The sequence below is a fragment of the Tamandua tetradactyla genome, chromosome 5 (assembly GCF_023851605.1).
Source record: "Tamandua tetradactyla isolate mTamTet1 chromosome 5, mTamTet1.pri, whole genome shotgun sequence".
Taxonomy (NCBI): domain Eukaryota; kingdom Metazoa; phylum Chordata; class Mammalia; order Pilosa; family Myrmecophagidae; genus Tamandua; species Tamandua tetradactyla.
In genome coordinates, this window is record NC_135331.1 from 18,880,757 (window position 1) to 18,904,639 (window position 23,883).

At 43.7% G+C, this 23,883-nt stretch overlaps 1 protein-coding gene across 1 annotated transcript in view; it reads left to right on the top strand.

The window, feature by feature from the left end:
* SUDS3 (SIN3A corepressor complex component SDS3) overlaps positions 1-23,883 on the top strand; it is a 235,189-nt gene that overhangs the window by 196,411 nt on the left and 14,895 nt on the right. Inside the window, exon 13 of the transcript XR_013175608.1 lies at positions 13,040-13,297. The gene's annotated coding sequence lies outside the window, so the exon portion shown is untranslated. The remainder of the gene's footprint in view (positions 1-13,039; positions 13,298-23,883) is intronic.

Here is a 23,883-nt window from a genome sequence, read left to right on the forward strand (position 1 = left end):
TTGACAAGGTAGATAAAAGGAGCATCAGACACAAGGTTTTCACAATCACACAGTCACATTGTGAAAGCTATATCATTATACAATCATCATCAAGAAACATGGCTACTGGAACACAGCTCTACATTTTCAGGCAGTTCCCTCCAGCCTCTCCATTACATCTTGGATAACAGGGTGATATCTACTTAATGCATAAGAATAACCTCCAGGATAACCTCTCGACTCTGTTTGGAATCTCTCAGCCATTGACACTTTGTCTCATTTCACTCTTCCCCCTTTTGGTTGAGAAGGTTTTCTCAATCCCTTGATGCTGGGTCTCAGCTCATTCTGGGATTTCTGTCTCACGCTGCCAGGAAGATCCACACCCCTGATAGTCATGTCCCATATAGACAGGGGGAGGGTGGTGAGTCTGCTTGCTGTGTTGGCTGGAGAGAGAGGCCACATCTGAGCCACAAAAGAGGCTCTCTTGGGGGTGACTCTTAGGCTTAATTTTAAGTAGGCTTGACTTATCCCCTGTGGGGTTAAGTTTCATATGAACAAACCCCAAGACTGGGGGCTCAGTCTATAGCTTTGGTTATCCACACTGCTTGTGAGAATATCAAGAATTCAACTTGGGAAAGTTGAGTTTTCCCCCGTTCTCACCATTCCCCGAAGGGGACTTTGCAAATACTTTTCCACTCACTGATCAAATCACTCTGGGATTCATCAGGGCATCACCTGGACAAACCAACAAAATCTCATGTCCTATACAAAGTTCCATGTACTTAAGGTATTCAATCAACTATCTACATAAGTTATATTAGGAGATGCACTGGTCAAAGTATAGGTTTGTACCAAATAAACATTTTTTGGTTTAATCTCACACATTAGTTGAAATTTTAAAATATTAAGTACCATCTATTTTCAGCACACTGCAGTAATGACATTCTTTTGTTCTTCCTCATGCAAAAACATTTTTAAAATTTGTACATTTAGTCACTATCATTATACACTCTAGGCATTCCTAGATTACACCATCTCAATCTTTATCGTCTATCTTTCTTTGTGATTTCATTTATGCCCCAGCCCTCCTCCTTCTATCATTCTCATATGCAGCTTCATTCAGTGTTTTAACATAATTGTGTTACAGTTAGGTAATATTGTGCTGTCCATTTCTGAGTTTTTATATTCAGTCCTGCTGCACAATCTGTATCCCTTCAGCTCCAATCACCCAATATCTTAACCTATTTCTATCTCCTGATGGTCTCTGTTACCAAGGAAATATTCCAAGTTTATTCACTAATGTCAGGTCATATCAGTGAAACCATACAGTATTTGTCCTTTTGTTTCTGGCTAATCACACTCAGCATAATATCCTTAAAGTCCATTCATGTTGTTACATACTTCATAACTTTATTCTGTCTTACAGCTGCATAATATTCCATCTTGTGTAAATGTCACAGTTTGTTTAGCCAACTGTCTGTTGATGGACATTTTGGCTGTTTCCATCTCTTGGTAATTGTTAATAATGCTGCTATAAACATTGGTGTGTAAATGTCCATTTGTGTCCTTGGCCTCGTGTCCTTTGAGTAGAGACAGCATATAGATGGGTCCTGATTTTTAATCCATTCTGCCAGACTATGTCTTTTGATTGGAGAGTTTAATCCATTAACATTCAGTGTTATTACTGCATGGGTAGTACTTTCTTCTACTATTTTGCCTTCTGGATTTTATATGTCATATCTAATTTTCCTTCTTTTTACCTTTACTCATAGTCTTCCTTTCTACACTCTTCTCCACACCTCTCTCTTCTGTCTTCATATCTGTCTCTAGTGTTCCCTTTAGTATTTCTTGCAGAGCTGGTCTCTTGGTCACAAATTCTCTCAGTGATTTTTTTGTCTGAAAATGTTTTAATTTCTCCCTCATTTTTGAAGGACAATTTTGCTGGATATAGAATTCTTGGTTGGCAGTTTTTCTCTTTTAATAATTTAAATATATTATCCCACTGTCTTCTCGCCTCCATGGGTTCTGTTGAGAGAGCCGCGCATAGTCTTATTGGGCTTCCCTTATATGTGATGGATTGCTTTTCTCTTGCTGCTTTCAAGATCCTCTCTTTCTCTTTGACCTCTGACATTCTGATTATTAAATGTCTTGGAGTATATCTATTTGGATCTATTCTCTTTGGGGTACGCTGCACTTCTTGGATCTGTAGTTTTAAGTCTTTCTTAAGAGTTGGGAAATTTTCAGTGATAATTACCTCCATTAGTTTTTCTCCTCCTTTTCCCTTCTCTTCTCCTTCTGGGACACCCACAATATGTATATTTGTGTTCTTCATATTGTCTTTCAATTCCCTGAGTCCCTGCTCATATTTTTCCATTTTTTCCTATAGTTTCTGTTTCTTGTCGGATTTCAGATATTCCGTCCTCCAGTTAAGAAATCCTATGTTCTGTCTCTCGAAATCTACCATTGTAGGTTTCCATTGTTTTTTTCATCTCTTCTAGTGTGTCTTTCATTCCCATAAGTTCTGTGATTTGTTTTTTCAGACTTTCAATTTCTTCTTTTTGTTCTTTCCTTGCCTTCTTTATATCCTGCCTCAATTCATTGATTTGGTTTTTGATGAGGTTTTCCATGTCTGTTCATACATTCTGAATTAATTGTTTCAGCTCCTGTATGCCATTTGAATTGTTGGTTTGTTCCTTTGACTGGGCCATATCTTCAATTTTCCTAGTGTGATTTGTTATTTTTTGCTGGCATCTAGGCATTTAATTACCTTAATTAGTTTATTCTGGAGATTGCTTTCACTTCTTTTATCTAGGTTTTTTTGCTGGATGAATTTGTTGTCTATCTGTTCTTTGACATTCTGTTCAACTTTATCTAGACCTTTAGCTTAATTTTTTTTTTAACAGAGGGGAATTTTTCAGTTCTTGTTTTCTTGTTTCTTGCCCTGCTTGTGTGGTGCCTTTCCCCCACACACACTTAGGAGGGTCTACTTAGATATTATAGACCCCAGCCAGATTTTCCCAGGCCAAACTGGCCTCCTATCAGGAGGAAAGAGTCATCTGCATCGGTTTTCCCTGAGGGTGAGACCCAGCAGGTTGAAAGACTTTCCTGTGAAGTTTCTGGACTCTATTTTTCTTATACTGCCCAGTATGTGGTGCTTGTCTGACTGCAGGTCCCACCAGCATAAGATGATGTGGTACCTTTAACTTTGGCAGACTCTCCCTGCTGGGGGTGTGGTGGAGACAGAGGAGAGGTTGTAGGCTGGTTTTAATGGCTTCAAATTACCAAGCCCTGGTGTCTGAATTCCTTGATGGAGGGATTCCACCTGAGTTGGGCTTCACCCCTCCCCTGGGGAAGGCACAAGCTCCAGATAAACCTCCAAAAGAGCTCACTTCTGCCTATGCCTGGGGCAGTTGCAGCCTGAAAAGTCCTGCCACTGTATCCAGAGGCAGTCAAGCCTTTGTAGATACACAGCCACAAAAACCTCTGTTTCCTTCTTTTTTTTTTTCCCCCCCTTTTTCTGTCAGTCCTGCCCCCTTGGCGCCGGGGCAAAAATGAGCAACCTCCGCTTTGACCAGGTTCACCTGAGCTGGGGGCCTATTTTTAGTAGTCAGAATTTGTTAATTAGTTCCACAATTGGCGTTTGATTGTGCCCAGTCCTTGCTGCTGGTAAAGTCCTTTCCTTTCTCCTCTGGGAAGCAGCCTGTGGGGGAGCGGTGCTGGCCGCCACAGCTTTGGGAACTCACGGTTCTGGGTGAGCTCGCAGCCGGTCCAGACTGGGGTACACTGTGTGTCTGGTCACTATCGTGGCTCCGGGAGCTGTTCTGTACTGATTCTGGTTATTTAGTAGTTGTTCTGGAGGACAAACTAAAATGCGTATGTTGTTAAGCCGCCATCTTGACCCGGAAGTCCTACTGTTTTCTTTTGCTCTGTCAAAAGTAAGGTGAAAACTTCCTCATGGTCTTCTGCCTTCTCCCAAATCTAACCCCTATCATTATTGTTAACATATGGTCAATCTCTTATTTCTTATGAAGTATCATTTGTTTGATGTATGCTAAAGTCATCTTTATGAGTCAGGATAATTTGTGCTAGCTGCCACCATGCACAAAACCTGAAATCTCAGTGGTTTAGCATCACGAAACTTTGTTTCTTGCTCACATAAATTCTGAGGTGGGTTGGCAGGGGCTCTCCTTCATTTGGTGATTTACGAATCCAGGTTTCCTCCATTGTGTAGTACCATCTTCTCAATACATGCATGTTGAGAGGAAATTCTCCCCGAGTGTCTTGTGTTCCTGTATGGTCTGGACCTTTTTATCTAGGGACTTGAGAATCATTTCATTATGAGTAATGCATGGAGTGTGTCTCTGACCCAGGCGTGACTCTGTGTATATATGGACGTATGTATACATATATTATACACACACACACGGGCAGCTGCAAGTAGGGGGAAATCTCAGATCCCTGCACTGTTTCATAGCTAACAGCACCCAGCGGATGAAGAGAGAGGAGCACTCTGATCCTTAAGAACCCCAGGCCAGACGCGATGCCTCCTTCTCATTCACGTTCCTGTTGCCAGAACCAAGTCTCATGGCCCCATCCTAACTGCAAGGAGGCTGGGAAATCCAGGGAGCATATAGGTATTTTGTGAGCAATTCGTGTTCTCTGCCACGGCACCTAAACCCTCCTTATTTCTTTATTAGGAACCCCACAATTACTGATTTTAATAGAGGGATAACTTAAAATAAGAAACCCAAATCTGAGGTTATGGTAAATCTTAATGGTAATAATATGAGCTCACGTTTGAGTGCTGTCTACCTGTGCCAGGCAGCCATGAAAACTCATTGCTTATAGGAACTCAGCTCTCATCACCAAGGAAGAAATTATGTTAGTCGTTCTCTACAAAAACAGAACCAAAAGGACAGATCTGTAAATAAGAGGTCTGTAAAGGTATAAACCTTGGGAATAAAAGGATCGAAAATCTGTAAGGCAGGCTGTGAGGCTGGCGGCCCTGATAAAGGGTCTGGATGAACTCCACAGGAGAGGCTCACTGGCTAAAGAAGGAGTGAAAGAGTCTCTCTTCTACCTTAAAAGCTTTCAGCTGTCTGGATTAGCTCATTGTGGGAGACACACCTTCGTTGAGCTCCGATGTAATCAGCCACACGTGCAATCAACTGACCGATGATTTAAAACACCAGCCTTCCAGTTTATCAACCAGCCATGAGATATCCTTGCAGCAACTATCAGGGCAGTCCTTGCCTGACCAGACAACTGGACATCACCATTTGGCCAAGTTGACACCAGAACCCAACTATTCCAGAAGGTAAAATCCTTAGCATAATTTTATAGCTGAAGAAGTGCCCAAAGAGGCCAAGTGCATTGTTTGAGGCAGCTGAAAAAAATTAGGACTCAGCTCTCTGGTTCTGGGTTTTTGGTTTTGCATACCATACTGCAGTGCCTCTGGTAGGGATCAAGCAAGGGTTATACACCAGAGCTCACGGACATCGGGTGATGCAGTCTTCTTCCAGTTTTACCTCTTTCTGATATAGCATCCTAACCAGCTGCATCGTATACCTGGAGGTAAGGATGGGGCAAGGGAGCATTGGGTGGGTGGGTGTGGCACACTATTTAGACTGGTGGTTCTCAAATGGGGGTGCTTTGGCCCCCATGGGGACATCTGTCAATGTCTGGACTGTTCATAAATTGCCGGGGTGCTCCTGGCATCTCCTGTATGGGGACCAGCTCAGGACAGCCTCTCACAGCTCAGGGTTATCTCGCCCTAAATGTCAGTGGTATCAAGGTGGGGAATCCCAGCATTGGAAGGGTCGATTTACCTCGCACAAGGAGTGTTAAGTAAATTAGTCAATTCACTATGATGGCTCTTGGGAAGTAATACCACTTCCCAGATAACAACTCTTTTTGCTTTGATTCAGCGTGATGACCTTTCCACCCCAAAGCACCAAATGAATATGACATAAGGAGTGATATTTTTACATTACAATTTCAAGCAAAGACAAGCTGGTTCACCAGCTTACACACAATAGTTTCTAGTTAAAGAATAGAATGTGGAATAAATTTGAATTGTGTGCACATTTGGATGAATCCAAACATTTTACAGTTGGGGGTTGAATCATGGCCCCCACAAAAGGCATGTTCAGGTCCCAAACTGGATCCTGTAGATGTGAACCCATTTGTAAATAGGACCTTTGAAGATGTTAAGAGTTACCGTGCGCCCAAACTGAGTGGGGATGGACCTTAGTCCAATGTGGCTGAAGTCCCTGGAAGCCAAGGAGATTGGCCATGGAAAAAGAAGCCACAGGGAGCGGCAAGAGCTGGAAGTTAGTGGAACCCAAACGAAAAAGGTGATGACACCGCCATGTGCATTGCCACGTGATGGAAAAGCCAAGGAACCCCAAAGATTACCAGCCAATCAGAAGATACGGACCCCGGGAGGAAGCAAGCCTGCTCGACTCTGAATCTGAGCCAATAAATTTGGTTTAAGCCAACCCCTTGTATGCTATTTGTTTTAGCAGCTGGGAATCTAAAATGCATGCATGGGACAAATGAGAGTGAAGAAAAGGTAGGCTCTTCTACAACCTTTCAGACTATTGGGTTGTGTTTGCTGTTTCTATGTGTTGTGGAGTTCTCACCCTTTGTTTAGTCTTTATTTTGCTCTGAAGGTGGATATTGTTATAATTTTATTTAATGCCGCGGTTTGGCAAAGTTTTTTCTGTGAAGGGCCAAATATTAATATTTTTGGCTTTTGGGCAATGCAGGCTCTGTGGCAAACTAGTTGACTAATCAGTAGCCCGCTCCCCCCCCCAAAGTTTAAAAATTGGTAAAGAACATAGTGTAGAAATAAGGATGTACCTTCCAAAGAATGCATCCCTTGCACTTTTTTCCATCAGTCTTCACCCGCTATCACGCCTTTCCTTCCTCCTTTGGCAAGTGCGTGGGCCTTTATTGCATTACATTTCATGTGCAAACTGCATTTATGTACTCTCAGATTGTTGTTTATTACTTATATAACTTGTTTTTGTTGCTAAACGGATATATTTTTCTATCTGTGAAAATTGCTTTTTCATTTAATGGCTTTTCACTCAGCACCAGGGTTTTGGGAAAGAATGGAAGTTGTTGAGCGGGGGAGAGGTGCACAGATGAAGATGTGCTACTTGCTTCTCCGTTCTGAGTTGCCGTTGCCATCGCCGAGTGGAGTGATTGCGAGTTCAGACCCTCCTTGAGAATCTGTAATCCCCTTAATCTACATAGGCAAGGCCAGACTCTTCCATCCCATGCTGTCATCCAGTGTTATAAACGTACGTTCTTTACCTTTATCCAGCCAAATCCCCTGTACACAAGGGGTGGTCATGGTTCTTGATTGCAACAGAAAATTGTAATTCAATTTATGAGTAAAGAAAGGGCTGGTTACGGGTCCGCTAATGGCAGGGGGACATACTTGAAAGTGTCGTGTTTGAGTTATTAGGCCTCACTAAAATTAATACCTGGCTGCTATATGATGATCAATACAATTCCTCAACAATGTCTGTATAGGGAATTTGCAACTATAGTATATATGGCAAATTCATTCCTTAAGGGTTGTCGGTGTTGAAGCATAAGATGCATAAGATTTCTTAGTGTGCCCGTTCAAATCCACAAATATTTTCTGAGTGTCTGTTTCATGCTGGGCACTAGGGTTATAAGGTATTGCATCTCAAGAGGACACCGCGCCTTCATCCAGGAAGCCCTCTGTTTAGTGAAGAATTCCTAGCTTTAGCTACTGTACAAAGTCAAATTTTCCTGCAATGGACTAAGTTAAAGGGAGACACATTTGTGAAGTCCACTGTGATTCCTGTGTTGTATGCTCGCCGATGACCTGTCAAATTTGTTCTGTAAACATTCCTTCCATTTTCCAGTCCTGTTCCTTGATCCTTTCCTTTCCTTCCTACTTCCTTTAGGTCTATAGGTCTCTTAATAATGAACAGGGATCTCTAGTCAAGACTTCTTTGGTTGTCAATGACAGAAAGTCAACTCCAGCTGTCTTGAGCACAGAAGGAGGTATTTATGGTACGTGAACTATCAAAGGGGGTAGGTCTTGCTTCAGACTTAGCGAGATCCAGGGCTCGGATGATGATGTCATGACTCCATGTCTCTGTTTCATTTCTCTCTTATTTTTTCTTCTGTGTTGTCCTTTTCTACATGGTGGCCATGTGACCCCAAGAGCTTTATTTCGTGTTATCTTTATAACACACAGTCTTGCAGACGAAGAAATCGTCTGTTTCAGGATTTAAAACAAAAATGCCCAAGATTGAACTGATCCCTCTGACTAGGGGGAGGGGAATATTTTGATCAGATACTAGGTCACAAGTTCCCATTTAGTCCCACTTGAACCACATTTTGAGTAAAGGACGGATGGTCCCTGAAAGGAATCCCAATGGGCTGTTACCACAAGGGAAGAATAAAGGATGCTTGGTAGGGAAAAAAAGAGAGATTTTTTTTCTCATTTTACAGTTGAGGCACACACAAGAGAAGTGACTTGCCCAAGATGACATAGTCAGTAAATAGAAAAGCCGTTATTTACACCCACACCTCCTTGGCTCTAGTCCATCAGCTGTTCCCCTATACTATTTCTGAAAGTCACAGACTGCTAGCTTTGAATCCTGTTGTTCTTCTGTCTCCAAGACTGAAAAATCTGATTTGAGACAGGGAAAGGGTGTGTGTTAGTATAATAATTAAGGAAAATTCACAGTCTGCATAATTCACGATTCTATTTTCAGAGCTGTTTCTGATTTGGGCAGGCCTTTGACGGATTCCCTTGACATCTGGGTCTTCCATTTGCATCCAACAGTTCTGTGAGGTGGGGGTGGGGGGTGAGACAGTTACTTCGCATTCCAAAACATGGAGTAGTTGCTATTCCTCAAAACTGGGGGTGAGGAGATAGCCAGTAATCTGTAATCACCCTAGCCCTTGCCTCTGAGTCCAAGGGTCAGAAATACAAACATCTGCAAGGACACAGGATGGAGAAATTAATCATTTCATCTGTTTCTTCCCTTCTTGCCATGTTTTCTGTTGCATGATTAGCAAGGCAAGTCCCATACCTGACTCTATCAGCGAGCTAAAGTCAACCACTGAACAGGAGACCTGTCCTGAATTTTAGAAATAGGATCCCTAGTTTTGAAAACTTGAGTTTTTCACTTGGAAGCAAACTTAGAAAACATCTAACACATACATGGTCATCATACTTTTTCCAGATGGCTCTGACACTTCTCTTGAAACCATTTGTCTTTGGCATGACTCACTTGCACAAAGGGTAATCTATGCAAGTCTCTTCATAAACAGAATGCAGGGGTCCTTTTTGTTTGAGTATCATCCCAGTCCTTGTGGTTTCGTAGTTGGGTAGCGCGGCAAAAGTTGTGATAAATTTTTTTCAATGATTATATGATTTCAATTATTAAAATGTCAATGATTGAATTATTCTCCCTGCTTAACAAATGGGCACAAGTCATTTTCTACCACATCAGCTTCCTTGAGGCTTAGTCTCTCCAGCACCCCCTGAATTTTGAATGCCCATGACCTATCTTTGAAAGGATTGCTGTTGCTTACAACCAATGAGTTCTGTCAAAGAGAGTCAGTCTCTTACTGATTGTTTGACCCTGGCGCTTATACAATGTAGTCCAACTGCAAAAGTTTAATTGCAAATCTTGCCAAAGATGCAGGGTTTCATTAACTTGATTGAAGTGATGTTGAACAACTTGCATAAATCACAGACAAAGGCACAACCACCCCATAAGGATCTGGCAGCCTTAGAAAAGTAAGTGCTGATAATGAGCTGGAACCCACAGGGTCAGCTACACTGGTTGTCATGGTTACTGTTCTGATTGGTCCATGCCCACATCATACTGGATAGTCAATATTTTTGCATAGCATCCTGAGAAGAGTTAACAGTAAAAAAAAAAAAAAAAAAATGACAAGGAAAATGGCATAACGAGTGCTTCAAAAGAGATAGATTTAAATATCAAAAAGATTCAAGAAGGCTTTAGGAAAAATTGGAGAAGCCTTTGAATATTTTTTAAATGACCTTTCTGCAATCATGCTATGGAAGCCAAACCTGAAGTGAAGGATTTTGTCAGAAAAATTATACCCCCAAAATGCACTACTTGATTTGCTTTCCATTATTTCTAAGAATTCATGCATAGTTGAAATGGTAACGCAAATTTTAGTTTTATAAAACTTAGTTTGAGGCGTTGTAGTTTTATTTGTCTTGGTAAAGTTCCAAATAAATTCTATTTCCTTCCTCACAATCTATTCCCCAAATTTGCCTTCTGAATTGCCTTAAGATTCTTCCACCAGGATTTATTTTCCTCCCAGTGATGGAAACAGGAAAGTCAGGGAGGAAGGTCCCTCCTTCCTTGTCCCAGGGGGCTGTACAGTCATCCACTTCTACTTCTTTCCATGTGTATGAGTTTCCTAAGGCTGCTGTAGCAAATTCCCACAAGCTGGGTGGCTTAGAACCCCAGAGATTTATTCTTTCATGGTTTGGGGGCCCAGAAGTCCAAAGTCAAGGTGTCAGCAGGGCCATCTTGCCTCTGAAAGCTCTAGGGAAGACTGCCCCCTTGCCTCTTCCTAACTTCTGGTGGTTGCTGCAGTCTTTGGCATTCCTTGGCTTAGAGCAGCATCCCTACAATCTATGTCTCCATGGACACATAGCTTTCTTCCTTGCGTATTTTCTCTATGTCTCTGTGTTCAAATCTCCCCCTCCTTTCTCTTATAAAGACACCAGTCATTGGATTCAGGACCCACCCTCATCCACTATGCCTTCGTCTTTAACTTGATTCCATCTGCAGGGACACTACTTCCAAACAAGGCCATACTTTTCACGGGGAAAATGTGGGGACTAGGACTTGAACATATATTTGGGGAGTCATAATTCAACTCACTGCACTAGGGCTGTTTCATTCCCCTGCTCCTCTCTTTAGACCCATGTTCTGTGCTTGCTGATCATTTATCTGCTAAGGCATACATGTTGTATACCATGTGTCATCCCTTCCCAGCCATAGAATATTGGACCGAGGTGGCCCATGACCCCAGGGCAACTATTCCTTAGGCTGGCCAAGGATTTAGCCTTGATAAAATAGACATGAGCTGGACCAATCAGATTCATTCTCAGGAATCTGGACTCATGAGTATGGTCAGATTTATTCAGTTAGCCTGATACCTGATGGTAAAAGTTCAAACGTGAAGTTCCAGAGGTCATGATGGCTCAAGAAAAGCTGTGGGAGAAAAGTCAAGTAAACTAGCAGGACCAAGATGATAATTCAGGTCTTCAGAATCCTCCCCAGTGCTCTTGCTGCTATGCCACCTACAGTGGGCAGCTATTCACCCTTCTCCTGATATATAAAATCTCTCTTCAAAGTTCTTTTCAACCTTCCCTTATGGTACTTGTTGACTATCAGTTTCATGCCAGTATGCCCCAAATTTTATTGATTCATGTAGTTGCGGTAGAGCTGAAACTTTCCTTGGATCTATGAGTCACCATAGGTCCTAGGCCTCCTAACCTACTCAGTACATGTCCTTGGCCATAATGATTTGTTAAGGGATGGGCACGTCACCCAGTTGGGGCCAGTAAAAGTCAGGTGTAGGATTTTTGTTTAAGCTCTTAGGGAAAAAGAACCCAGTAGGAGGTGCCCCTGAGGCTGATGGCAGTCATCTTACTGAGAAATGAAGCAACCTAGAGGAGATCAGGACTGAGAGGTGGAGAGAAAATAGGTTCTGCTGATGTTTGAGTCCCTAATTTGAGTCCCTAGATCCCCATACCCGAAGCCAGGCTCCCTCACACGTCCAGCCAGCGTTTCTCTGTTTTGCTTAAGCTGGTTTGAATTGGGGTTTATGTCGCATATTATCAAATAACCATAACCGATACAACAAGCCTGATTATGATAATCTCACTCAACCATTCCTAGATACTTTATAGCCATCCTACCATCTGATTCTCTTGTCAACCTTATAAGGGACACTGGGCAAGGATTATCATCTGATGAAGATTGTTGCCGGTTCTAGGAGGCTACAGTGATGTTTCCTGAAGAGCTTGGAAAACATAGGGAATGTAGGTTGTCTTGTGAGAGCTAAACCATGGAGTCAATATATTACAGCAGAGCAATGCTTAAGAGGCAGGTGGCTTCCAAACCTGCAAAACTTGGCTTGTGGTGCAAATGAATGTATTAACATATTTAAAGAAAGATTCTGCCCATCATAATCAGCCATGGAAGCCAAGAAGACAGAGAGATGGAAAGGCAGATCTTGGCAGTGCAGCCACTGTAGCCCGTCCATAGGAGAAGGGGTCAGAACCATCAGACTTTGAGTATTTTTTGATTCAGTGGCAAGGCTAAATCTAGAGAAATGCTTTCAGCTACATGTAAATACAAAAGCAGATTGATAATTGCAGTAGATTAAAGGTAGTCAAAAATTCTTTGCCACTTCTTCCATAAAGAGGTGGGGTCTCGATCCCATGCCCTTGAATCTGGGCTTGCCTTGTGACTTGTTTTGAAAAACAGAATGCAGTGGAAGTGATGCTGTGTCATTTCTTTGTCTGGGCTGTAAGAGATTTGCAACTTCCACTTTTGCACACATGGACCACTTTTGGAAACCAGTTACCATGCTATGAGAAGCCCAAGTCACGTGGAGAGGCTGAGCTTTCAACCACCCCTCAGCACCAACCAACCAGTCATTTGGATGAGCTATTTTTGGCAGTTCTGCCCAATTGAGACACCAGATGACTTCAACCCCAGTTAACACAAGAGGGAGCAGACCAGCCATCTGGCTGAGCCCAGACAACAATACTGGGCTCTCAGGATAATGAGAAACAGTAAATGGTTATTGTTTTTATAAGTCCTAAATTTAGGGATGGTTTGTTATAGCATAACAGATAACCGAAACAACAATGGATTGAGCAACAAAGATATTTAATGATCTTCTATAATGGGAGGTCCGGATGTAGGATATTGTAGGTTTGGTGCAGCAGAGTGACAATGTTATCAAGGACCCATGGCCTTTCTTTCCTTCCCTTCCACAGACCTCAGCATGCTGATTTTTCATCCTCATCTTGGTTGTTTCCTCATGGTTACAAGAAGGCTGCTGAAGCTGTGGGTATCACAACCATGTTTGAGGCAGAAAGAAGTGGAAAGAGATGACACCAGTGAGCTCTTCTTTTGTCCCTGTCCCTTTCATCAGGAAGCCAAATGTCTTTCCCAGAAGCCCCCAGGATGACTTGCTATTATATTTCACTGACCAGATGTGGGTCATATGGTCACCTTAGCTGCAGGGAGACTGGGTATGTATTTGCCTATTTTCTATAGCGTAAAAAACTTTGGGATAAGGAGGTTGACAATGGCCTTTTGGCAGCAATCTGAAAGTTCTCCTGTAAGATGAATGAATGTATGTTGCCAGCTGACTTCTTATAGTTCTGATGCCATCTGAGCCACCCTTTCCATGAGATGCTTGTTTTCATCCATTTCAGTGTAATGCTACTAAATATTCATTGCATCCATCTCTCCTCATCCAAATTTTATTAATTAAGAAACCAGATTATTATTAGTCTCCTCAGACTGGTCTTAGCAACATATAAAGTGCTGGTCATATAGACTTTTAGCCAATCCCTACAACAGTAATTTCTCTTTGCAAATGAGTAAGTTGACATCTGGTTTATACATCAGTCTAAAATGTGTGGTTAACATGACTCTGATCTTGGAAGATGACACCACACTCAGTATGTTGAGGAAGTCAAATTTCCATGTTGTAAGGATCTGGGTAAAATCATCCAATCTTGATGCTGATGCATGAATCTCTCCAGTAGACAGCTTGCTGGCTCTTTCTTCATGTGGAGATATAACTGATGACAGAGAGAAGACAACTGGAATTGCTAAAACGATGAGGATAAGTAAAGCTAACGGACTGCTTCTCCTGCTCCGTACCCTCCTGAATACATAGCAGCCCTAGTGATCTCACACTCATGGAGATGTTTGAGCTCATATCCCAGATTTGTTTTATGGTTCTATCTTGAATTTAAACAATCTAGGCCATTATCCTAAAAGAGTCAGTGTAATGCTTAAGAATATCAGCTCAGACTTGTCTCTCGGATTTACACACGTTGCTTGTGTAACCTTTTAGGCAAATGTTTTTCTCTCTCTGAGCCTCAGTTTCCCTATATGCAAAGAGACAATATTCTTACCCCTACTGCTGTTAGGATTGACAGTCTTTATGTATGCTAAGTGCTTCCACAGTGACGATGAGAGTTGGTGCTCTCTGTGCAATAGCTATTTTTAGCTTTACAGACCTCCTGTCCCAATAGAAGGTCAGCAAATCTGGTCATCCAGAGCTGTCCTGTGTTTGTCCTTAAATGCCCTATGCATTCATTCATTCAGTTACTAATTATTTAGTGAGTTTCAGCTGTGCACAAAACAGGATTTTTTGGCATTCAAGGGGATAAAGAAAAGAAATGTAAGACATGGTCCCTGGACTCCGGAAGTTATAGCCAGGTTGGAGCAACAATATATAAAAATATTTAAAAATATGAAATGGCTAAATATCTGCTCATGACATATCAAAATGATGGAGTAGCCCTGAGCACAGTAATGGTTGCTTGGGCACCACTTTTCCTATCCTGGTTGAATGGAAATAGCAGTGGTCTTGGACTTCCCTGGATATTCCCCACCCCAGGCTGTCCCCTGGGATGCTCCCTTTGGTAGGGATCACCATGCCGAAATGCAATTGTCTGTTTACAGGTCAGTCTCCCCTATTAGGTTGGGAGCAATGGAGGGCATTCATTCATTCATTCATCAAATATGTATTGGGCATTTGCTTTGCCAAGCACTGTTCTAGGCAATAAAAACAAGTCATTGCCTCTAGCTTTGAAAACCTCATGGTCTAGTTGCATAGAAAGACAATAAACAAATAAATACATAGAAATATTCAGTGTCAGGTGGCGGCCAATCCTGGGATGAAATATAAGTCAGGATAAGGAGTATTGTAAGGTATGCCACCCAGATCCCCCTTCAGTGACTTGCTTTCTGTCCAGCTGCCGGTCTAACCTCTCAGCTTCTGCAGGGTCTTTCTCAGTGGCAGGAAGTCACCTTCTCCAAGGCAGCCCGTATCCAGTGACTAAACAAAGCAGGGCATACAATGGCCCAGCCATTTCCACCTGAGCAGGATATTCTGATGGTCAGTACTCACTCCAGGGCTCTCTGCCAGGCTAGGCCAGGCTTTGTTGAGCCTGGGTCACAGTTTCTCTCCCCCTTTACCCTAATCCTGCTTCCTCCCCATTCCCTTTACAAGGCTTGATCCCTAGAAAACATCTTACTCCCCAAGCTCCGTGTCTGGGCCTGCTCCTGGAGAACCCAACATGCGACGAGGTGATGGAGTGTGATCCTATGGGAGGGAGTAGTGTGCTGGTTTGAAAGGATTATGTACCCTGGAAAAGCCATGTTTTAATCCTGATCCATTTTGTGACTCTTTTAATCCCTATTCAGTACTATAGTTTGGAAACTTGGTTAGGTTATCTCTACAGAGATATGACTCACTCAATTGTGGGTATTAACCTCTCATTAAAGGGAGATGTGGTTCCCCCCATTCCAGGTGGGACCTTGATTAGTTTACTGGAATCCTTTAAAAGAGGAAGTATTTTGAAGAGAACCACAGAGTCTACCAACCAATGGCCTTTGGAGATGAGGAAAGAGAATACCCCTGGGGGAGCTTCATGAAACAAGAAGCCTGGAGAGAAAGCTTGCAGACATCGCCATGTTCACCATGTACCTTTGGAGCTGAGAGAGAAACCCTGAACTTCATCGGCCCTTTCTTGAGTGACAGTAACCTCTTGATGGTGCCTTAATTTGGACATTTTTATAGACTTGCTTTAACTGGGATATTTTCATGGCCTTGGAATGGTAAACTTGTGACTTATTAAATCCCCCTTTTTAAAAGCTGTTCCATTTCTGCTATATTGCATTCCAGCAGCTAGCAAACTAGAACAAGTAGATATTGTGGATAAAGTGCTCAGCGAAAGGCCTCACTGAGAAAGTAGCATTTGAGCAGATACTAGGAGGTGAGAGACAAAGACCTTGAGGAACAGTGTTTTAGGCAGAAGGAACAGCAAGTACGAAAGCCCTGAGTAGGATCATACCTGACATGTTTGAACATCATCAGCTAAGCAGCCTGAGGGGCTGAGCCCAGTGATGGGGTGTGCTGCCTGAGATGTGTATGTAGAGACCACCAGTAGTCAGCTATGCAGGGGTGGGTCTGCCTTGTACCCCTAGTGCTTGGTGCATAGTCGGCCCTTCATGTCTGCTGCACCTAACTGGGTTCTCGTCCCAGCTCCCCTTCTCTTTCCCAGTGTGACCTTGGACAAGTGATTCTTAACCCTTCAGTGCTTCAACTCCCCATTTGTAATCAGTAACAAAGGTAGGACTTCCCGAATCCTGCTTTAGAGCTCTTACTAAGATTCCATTTTCTCTCCTTGCAATCTCTTCCTTCTTCTTCTGCTTTTCCCTCCAGGGATTTGGAGCAACCTTGTTCTACCCCCAGAGTCTCAGCAGATGGTTCCAGCTAGAAGATGGTTGCTCTTGGCAGCTCATCCCTACATCCCAGGCCCCTGAGCTGAGAAGCAGCCGAACTGGGGTGGTGGCAGAGGGGGGAGGCAGTGGAGCCTGGTGGGAGAGTTTGATTCTCTTCTTTGATAATAAATAAACCTGATTAAAGCATTCCCCATACCCACAGGGCAGGGGACTCCTTTGGTGGGCCTTATTGCTTTGATAAAAATAACAATATCTGAAAATTGTCTCTAGCACCCGAGAACTCCCATTTTATGACTTACACGTGCCTGGGATAAATTGCTTTTGCTGTCTGGTTATATATAATTCAGGTCCTTATGGATGCTGGTGGGATGCATCGCACTCTCCTGTAATGATTTATTCATCTAGAGGAGGAAGAGTGCACCTCTAGGGTTCTGCCCACCCTGTCTGACAGCTCGCAGGGTTGGCGCTGTGGGCTCCTGTTGGAATTGCCCCGAGAGGGAGGAGCCGGCCTGGGTGGTTTGGCTTTGCTGGGAAGCAGGCCTGGCTGGGTAAGGACCACTTGTGTGGATAAGGCTTTCCCAATAGCAATCAAGAACTGAGCTAGGGGCTTGGCAGGTATGGTTTCCAGCTTCCTCACTGCTGCCTTGGGGAGGGAGAGGATACTTGTTTCACTGTTTTACTGATGATGGAAATGAGCTTCAGAGAAAGTAAGTGACTTGCCCATATATTCCCATCTTCTTTGGCACCACTCTGGGAGGTAGAGGAATTTGCTTTCCCATTTTAGAAGTGAGGGAAATGAGGCTGAGAGAGTCGAAGGGGCTAAGTTTACCCCTCTAGAAACTGAATAACCAGAATTTTAACTCAGGTAGGTCAATATTCATTCATTCACCACCCTGTGCCTCAGTTTCCTCCTTTGTCAACTGGGGATCATATTAGTACCTACCTGGTGGGGTTGTTGTGAGGATTAAAAAGGGTAAAACAAATGAGGCAATACCTATTAAGTGCTTAAAATAATGCCTGGCACAAAGAAAAGTATGCAGTCCATTTTAGCTAGAATAATAATTTTTTTAAATTATTCTTTCACATATTCATTCTTTCATTCCCCAACTATATTTAAAGTAGGCTACTCTGTGCCAGTTACTCTCCTATGTACATTGCACCCATGAGCGCATTTCAGTCTCCCCTCTGCCCTCATTTTACCAGTGGAGAAACAGCTCAGAGAGATGTAGTCCCTCAGGCAGGAGGCCACTGAGTTCCACTTTCCGAAATGGGTCAACATTCGTTCATTCAGTATATTTTCACTGAGGATATGTTAGGTGTGGGCCAGGTGCACATACATTTTTGTTGACTAAATGCATGAAGGAATCCAGGAGTGGACAAGAGTGGTTCCTGTCCTTCGAGCACTTATGCTTGCCACGGAGACAGACAATGACCATATTTCATAAATTCTAAGACGTACGTTTTTTTCACTTATTAACCTCTGTGAAATCAGAGTGCCTGTTATAATCGGTGGTGTTGGGCAATCACTGTTGGCTAGCCAGAGTCATGATGCTGTTGATCTTGTCCTAAGACAACCGAGGGGCTGTCATTGGAAAAATCCTGCCTCACCAATACTCTTAATAGCACAGAGGACAAGATCCTGTGGGAAACCTTGCACATTGAAAACAGTGATTTGAAAAATGGTTTAGAAAACCCAGACTCTGCATTGAAGGCATTTTAGGGACATCTTAACCAATGTATTTTGCTTCTGTTTTCCTTTTCTTAAAAACTAAAGTATGCACCAGAGTGATCTGAGTGCATATGTAGAATGGAATGATTTCTAAATGTTGTGTTAATTTCTTCTTTTTTTTTGATTAATAAAAAAAAAAGGAGAAACATTTAGCTCAGTAAATCTAAAAGAGCTCTTTAAATAAGTTAGAAATGCACAATGCAAGAAAGCATTGTGTCAGTCTCCCTTTTGTTTGATGAAATATGGTACAGTATAATGTGATGACTATTTTTTTGATTGGGAGTAACCATGCGACTCCGGAGCCACCGGTCAGGTATCAGGCCAGCCTGGGAGGGCAGGGGAGTCCTCCTGGGGCAGGGGTGGGTGATGGGGGGGATGTCATAGCCGAAACCCTAAGGGCAGGTGAGAGTCAGGGTGAGCAGGCAGGGGAAATAGCATGTGCAAAGGGCTGGGAGGTAAGAGTCCCACCTCCACTTTAAGTGCGTGCCTTTTCTGAGTGCAAATCCTCACTCCTGCCCTGGACTCTGGGGGATGTAAAGATGGGGGAGGTGTGAGCCCCCCTTATGGTCTAGCAGTGGGGATGAAGCACGCATGCCCACTCTCCCGGGTCAGCCTGAACAAAGGCTGTTAGTGTGTGGGAGGGGAGAAGAGTGGGAGGGAGGATGGAGAATCACTCTTGGCCGAGGTTTCAAAAAGCAGACAGGGATGGGAGGGCACTCTCCACTCTGCTGGTGGGAGAGTAAATGGCACAGACTTTCTGGAGGGTGGTTAATTGGGCCAAGAGCTCAGCTTTGGAGCCAGTCAGCCCCCCAGCTAGGCATTTATTCTAAGGAAATATTCTTCAACACATCTGTATAGGAATGGCAAGTGTGGACGCGGTCTGGACTTATGACAGGGGTCAGTTCATTGATGACATTATAGCATCTTCATCAGATGGGATCCTGAGGCTGTCGAGGGAGGAGTTTCGGACAAACCTTGACGCCAGACGGACCGACATTTAAGACATGACTGACTGTGTCATGACCTCGAGCAAACATCTGAAAGCCTCTGTTTGCTCATGTGTAAAATGGGGATGATAATAAATCCTTGTTTTAGTTTGCTAAAGCTACTGGAATGTAATATACCAGAAATGGAGCAGCTTTTATAAAGGGAATTTATTAAGCTGTAAATTTGCAGTTCTAAGGCCATGAATATGTCCAAATTAAGGCACAAACAAGAGGGTACCTCCACTCAAGAGAGGCTGATGCCATCGAAAAAGCTCTGTCAGCTGGAAAGGCACATGGCCAAGTCTCCTCGCTTTTTCTACCAGCTTCTTCAAAAGGCTTCCCCAAGGGTGTTTTTCTTTCTGCATCTCCAAAAGTCTCTGACTGTGTGGGCTCTAAAAGCGTTTTCCAAAATGGTTCCCTTTTAAAGGACTCCAGTAAGCTACCCCACCTTGAATGGGTAGAGATGCATCTCCATGGAAACCATCTAATCAAAAGGTCCCACCCACAGTTGAGTGGGTCACATCTCCAGGGAAGCAATCAAAAAGATACCACCCAACAATACTGAATTAGGATTAAAGAACCTGGCTTTTCTGAGGTACACAGCACTTTCAAACCAGCACAATCTCAAAAGGGTTGATGTGAGGGATAAATGTGTGAAGACATAAGAAGTGCTTAGAACATGACCCAGCACATAAAATTGGCTTTATTGATTATTATTTTATTATGATGCTAATAAAAAGATATGCCGAAAGGCTATTAGATGACATTGGAAGATATTCAAGATTTGTCAGGTGACAAAAGGCCATTGAAAAGGGACCTCATTTTTGTTTAACTATATGTACACATTTTTAAAGGGCTATTTTTTCCTTTTGTGCTTTTCTAACATTTCCTAACATTTCTAAGTGATCAAGAATGAATTTTTTAATCAGATGAAGGAAAAAGTGTTTTTTGTAATCCATTTCTTTCCGAAAGAGACGTTGACGGCATGCTTTCTCACTGCAAGGACACAGAGCATCTCCCGGTCCCTTCTTCCCATCAGCTTCCGGAGGCTTCTCTGAACACTGGGGCTCCCACCTGCAGTCGTTTTGATGTGACTTGGATCGCAGTGCAGGCTGCTGGATCTAAAAATAAGCAGGAGTTGAGTCTGCAGCTGCTGCAGTTCTCTGGTTCTGATGTGACTCTCGGCTTGACAGAGATCAAAAGTTGTTTAAAACCAGGCAAGGCCCCCGGCGGCTTCTTGGACAGAACAGGGTTTACTTCCTGCTGCCAGAGCCTTCCCTGCTCAGGCTGGCAGGGGCTGGGAGCAGGAGGTTTCCATGACTCTTGGGGTGACTCCCTCAGCTATCAGAGGGGGCACAGATCGCTTAAGTCAGGGAACAGAGCTGTCCGTGGTCCTAGGGGGCCAATTTCTCTTCCAGACTGCTCAGGGAGGAATCAGGCCTGAGATGTGTTGGGCCCCTTCCCTCCCCTCCCCTCTGCCTCCACTGCTGCCAGCCTGACCCCAGCCATCAGCAGCTCTTTTCCTTTTAAAATGTTTTCCCTTTTTAAAAAATTGGGGTAAAAGTCACATGCAATAAAGAGTACAGACCTTAAGTGCACAGCTGAGTGAATTTTACCAAAATACACCCTCATACAACCTCTGCACAGGCCATGAGATAGAACATTTCTCAGGCACCAGTAGGTCATCTCGTGCTCCCACCCAGTAAGTATCACCCAAGGGTTACCAGCCCCCACCAACCTCCATCCCCACCTTCATCCTGCCTGCTTTGAACTTTTTATACATGAAATTAAACACAATGTTCTGTATGTGTCTCCTTGACCAGTACTACGTCTGTAAGACTCAACCACATTCTTGCAGGTACCTTTTCCCTTTTCATTGTTGTATACTGTTCCACTGTCTGAATCTACCATAATTTGTTTATACATTTGTTATGGGATGAATCGTGTCCTCTGCATAAATATGTTGAAATCCTAACCCCTGACATTTGTGACCTTATTTGGAAATAGGGTTTTTGCAGATATAACCAAGTCAAGATGAGGCCATACAGGATTAAGGGGGGTCCTAAATCCAATGACTGGTGTCTTTGTAGAGAAGGAGAGATTTGGAGACACAAAGACACCCTGGGGAGAAGGACACATGAAGGGGGAGGCTGAGATGGAAGTTTTGCAGCCCCAGGCCAAGAAACACCTGGAACCACACGAAGCTGGAGGAGGCAAGAAAGGATTCCACCTTAGAGCCTTGGGAGAGAGAGTGGGACCCTGGCAACACCTGGATTTCCACCTTCTGGTCTCCAGAGCTGAGAATGTAAATTTCTGTTGTTTGAAGCCACCCACTGTGTGTGGTCATGTGTTAAGGCAGCCCTAGGAAACAAACACAGCCTTCTACTGTTGCTAGGCATCTGGCTGGCTTCTAGTTTGTGGCTACGATGAAATGATGCTGCTAGGAACATTCTGGCACCCGCTTTTTGCTGGACATCAGCCTCTGTTTCCACCATTGTCTTTTGCATGGACAACTGCAATCGCCTCCTGCATGCCCCAGCTTCTATTCTTCCTTTTCATCCGTTCTCCACATAATTGCCAGAGTGACCTTCTGTAAGATTGTGTGACTCGCTCGCTCAGCCTGCAAAGGTATCCTAATACACTTAGAACAAACCCCTAACCCCTTACCCTGGTCCGTAAGGACTCTCCGTGATCTGAGCCCCGCCTGCCATTTTTGTTTCCTCTGGAACCAGTCTCGACCTCACCATGCTCCAGCCACGCTGGCCTTCTCTTGGTGCTTTGAGCATGCTAGTCTGCTCACTGCCCTGACCTTGGCACTAGCCACTCCCACTGCCTGCAAGGCCCTTCTTGGAAACTTCCCCCAGATTCTTCCGTCACTATCATTCATGCCTCAGCTTCAGAAAGGGCTTCCTCGACCACCTCAATGAATAGACCCCCTTCCCCCCATTCAATTTTCCTTTGCAGCATTTTCACTCTTTAATATTCCAGTCTCCCCTACTCCGTGGGAGTCCAGCTTGTTCACGTCTGGATCCCTAGGGTCTAGCCTCATGCCTGGCACAGAGCTGATGCTTATTAATGTTTGTCCAGTGAATGAATGAAGATGCCGGTCATAGATACACATTGCAGCATGACATTGGAGCGCTCTCATCAGACTACCTGGGTTTGAGGCAAAGTAGTAAACTTCTTACTAGCTGTGTGGTTGTACATCATCCCATCTCCCTGTGCCTCAGTTTTCCCATCTGTGCAGCAGGGATAATAGGTTGTTTTTGAGGCCTGGGACCAGGGTCTGGAATTTACAATGCAGCTGTTTTACAGGGCAGTTATGCTATCTGTATTTCATAGCCAGAGAGCAATGCACTTGCTGAGTGAGACAGAGGAAAACCCAGAGACAGCTGTAATCATACAGGTAACAAGTGGCCGTGTAGGGACTTGAATCCAGGTCTGGCCAACCCCAGAGCCCATGTGGCATCCTGTGGGAAACACCTGCTGTGCAATGGGTTGAAGGCTTGCTCTGGTCAGGTCAGGTTTATAGAACAGAATTCCCCTGCCATGTCAGGGGAATTTCCACTTGGGTAATTCACTTAGTTCTCCCGGGAGCCTGGAGGACTGGCAGGGCCTGCAGGGTCGCCTTCATTGTACACGTGAGCGACCTGGGGCTCCAAGAGGTGAGAGCCTTGCTCTGAGTCCCTGTCTGGTCCCTAGGCTCACTGCTACTACTCTGCCAATAACCATGGATGCCCTTTACCATGGTTTAAGCAGTTCTGCATCTTGTGGTCCCCCAAACATTGAGCTTTTGAGTGCCACATTTACCATCCTTTAGATCTGCTCACTTGAAAACAAAACCAAAAAAGAAAAAACTAGATCCAATCCTATGCAATATTATTGGTGAACTCACGTTCTGATATTCATTCAACAAATGTTTACTGAGCATCTACTAGAGACTTGGCACTCCTCTAGGCACTGGGAATATGGAGGGCACCAAACAAGAAAGCCCCAGATCGTGTAGCAAGATGGTGAGCAGAAGCCCACGATGAATGAATTAATATGATTACAAAGTTTTAGGTGATGAGATATGACTTACGATAAAATAAAGCAGATGAAGGTGGTAAGACCAACAGAGTAATGACTATGTATATGTTTTAGTTAGTAAAAGCTACTGGAATGTGATATACCAGAAATGGAATGGCTTTTAAAATGGGGAATTTATTAAGTTGCAAGTTTACAGTTTTAAAGCCATGAAAATGTCCAAATTAAGGCATCCAGAAAAAGATACCTTAACTCCAAAGAAAGGGCCAATGAAGGTCAGGGTTTCTCTCTCAGCTGGGAGGGTACATGGCGATGTTTGCTAGCTTTCTTTCCTCCTTTTCATAAGGCTTCCCCGGGGGCATTTTCCTTTTGCATCTCCAAAGGTCTCTGGCTGTGTGGGCTCTGTCAATTCTGGTGGCTCTACAGCTTTTTCCAAAACAGTTCCCTGTTAAAGGGCTCCAGTGAGCAGCCCCACCTTGAATTGGTAGAGTCACATCTCCATGGAAATCAGCTAATCAAAAGTTGCCACCCACAATTGGGTGGGTCACATGTCCCTGGAAATTATAAAACTCCCCCCCAGCAATACTGAATGAGGATCAAAGGACATGGC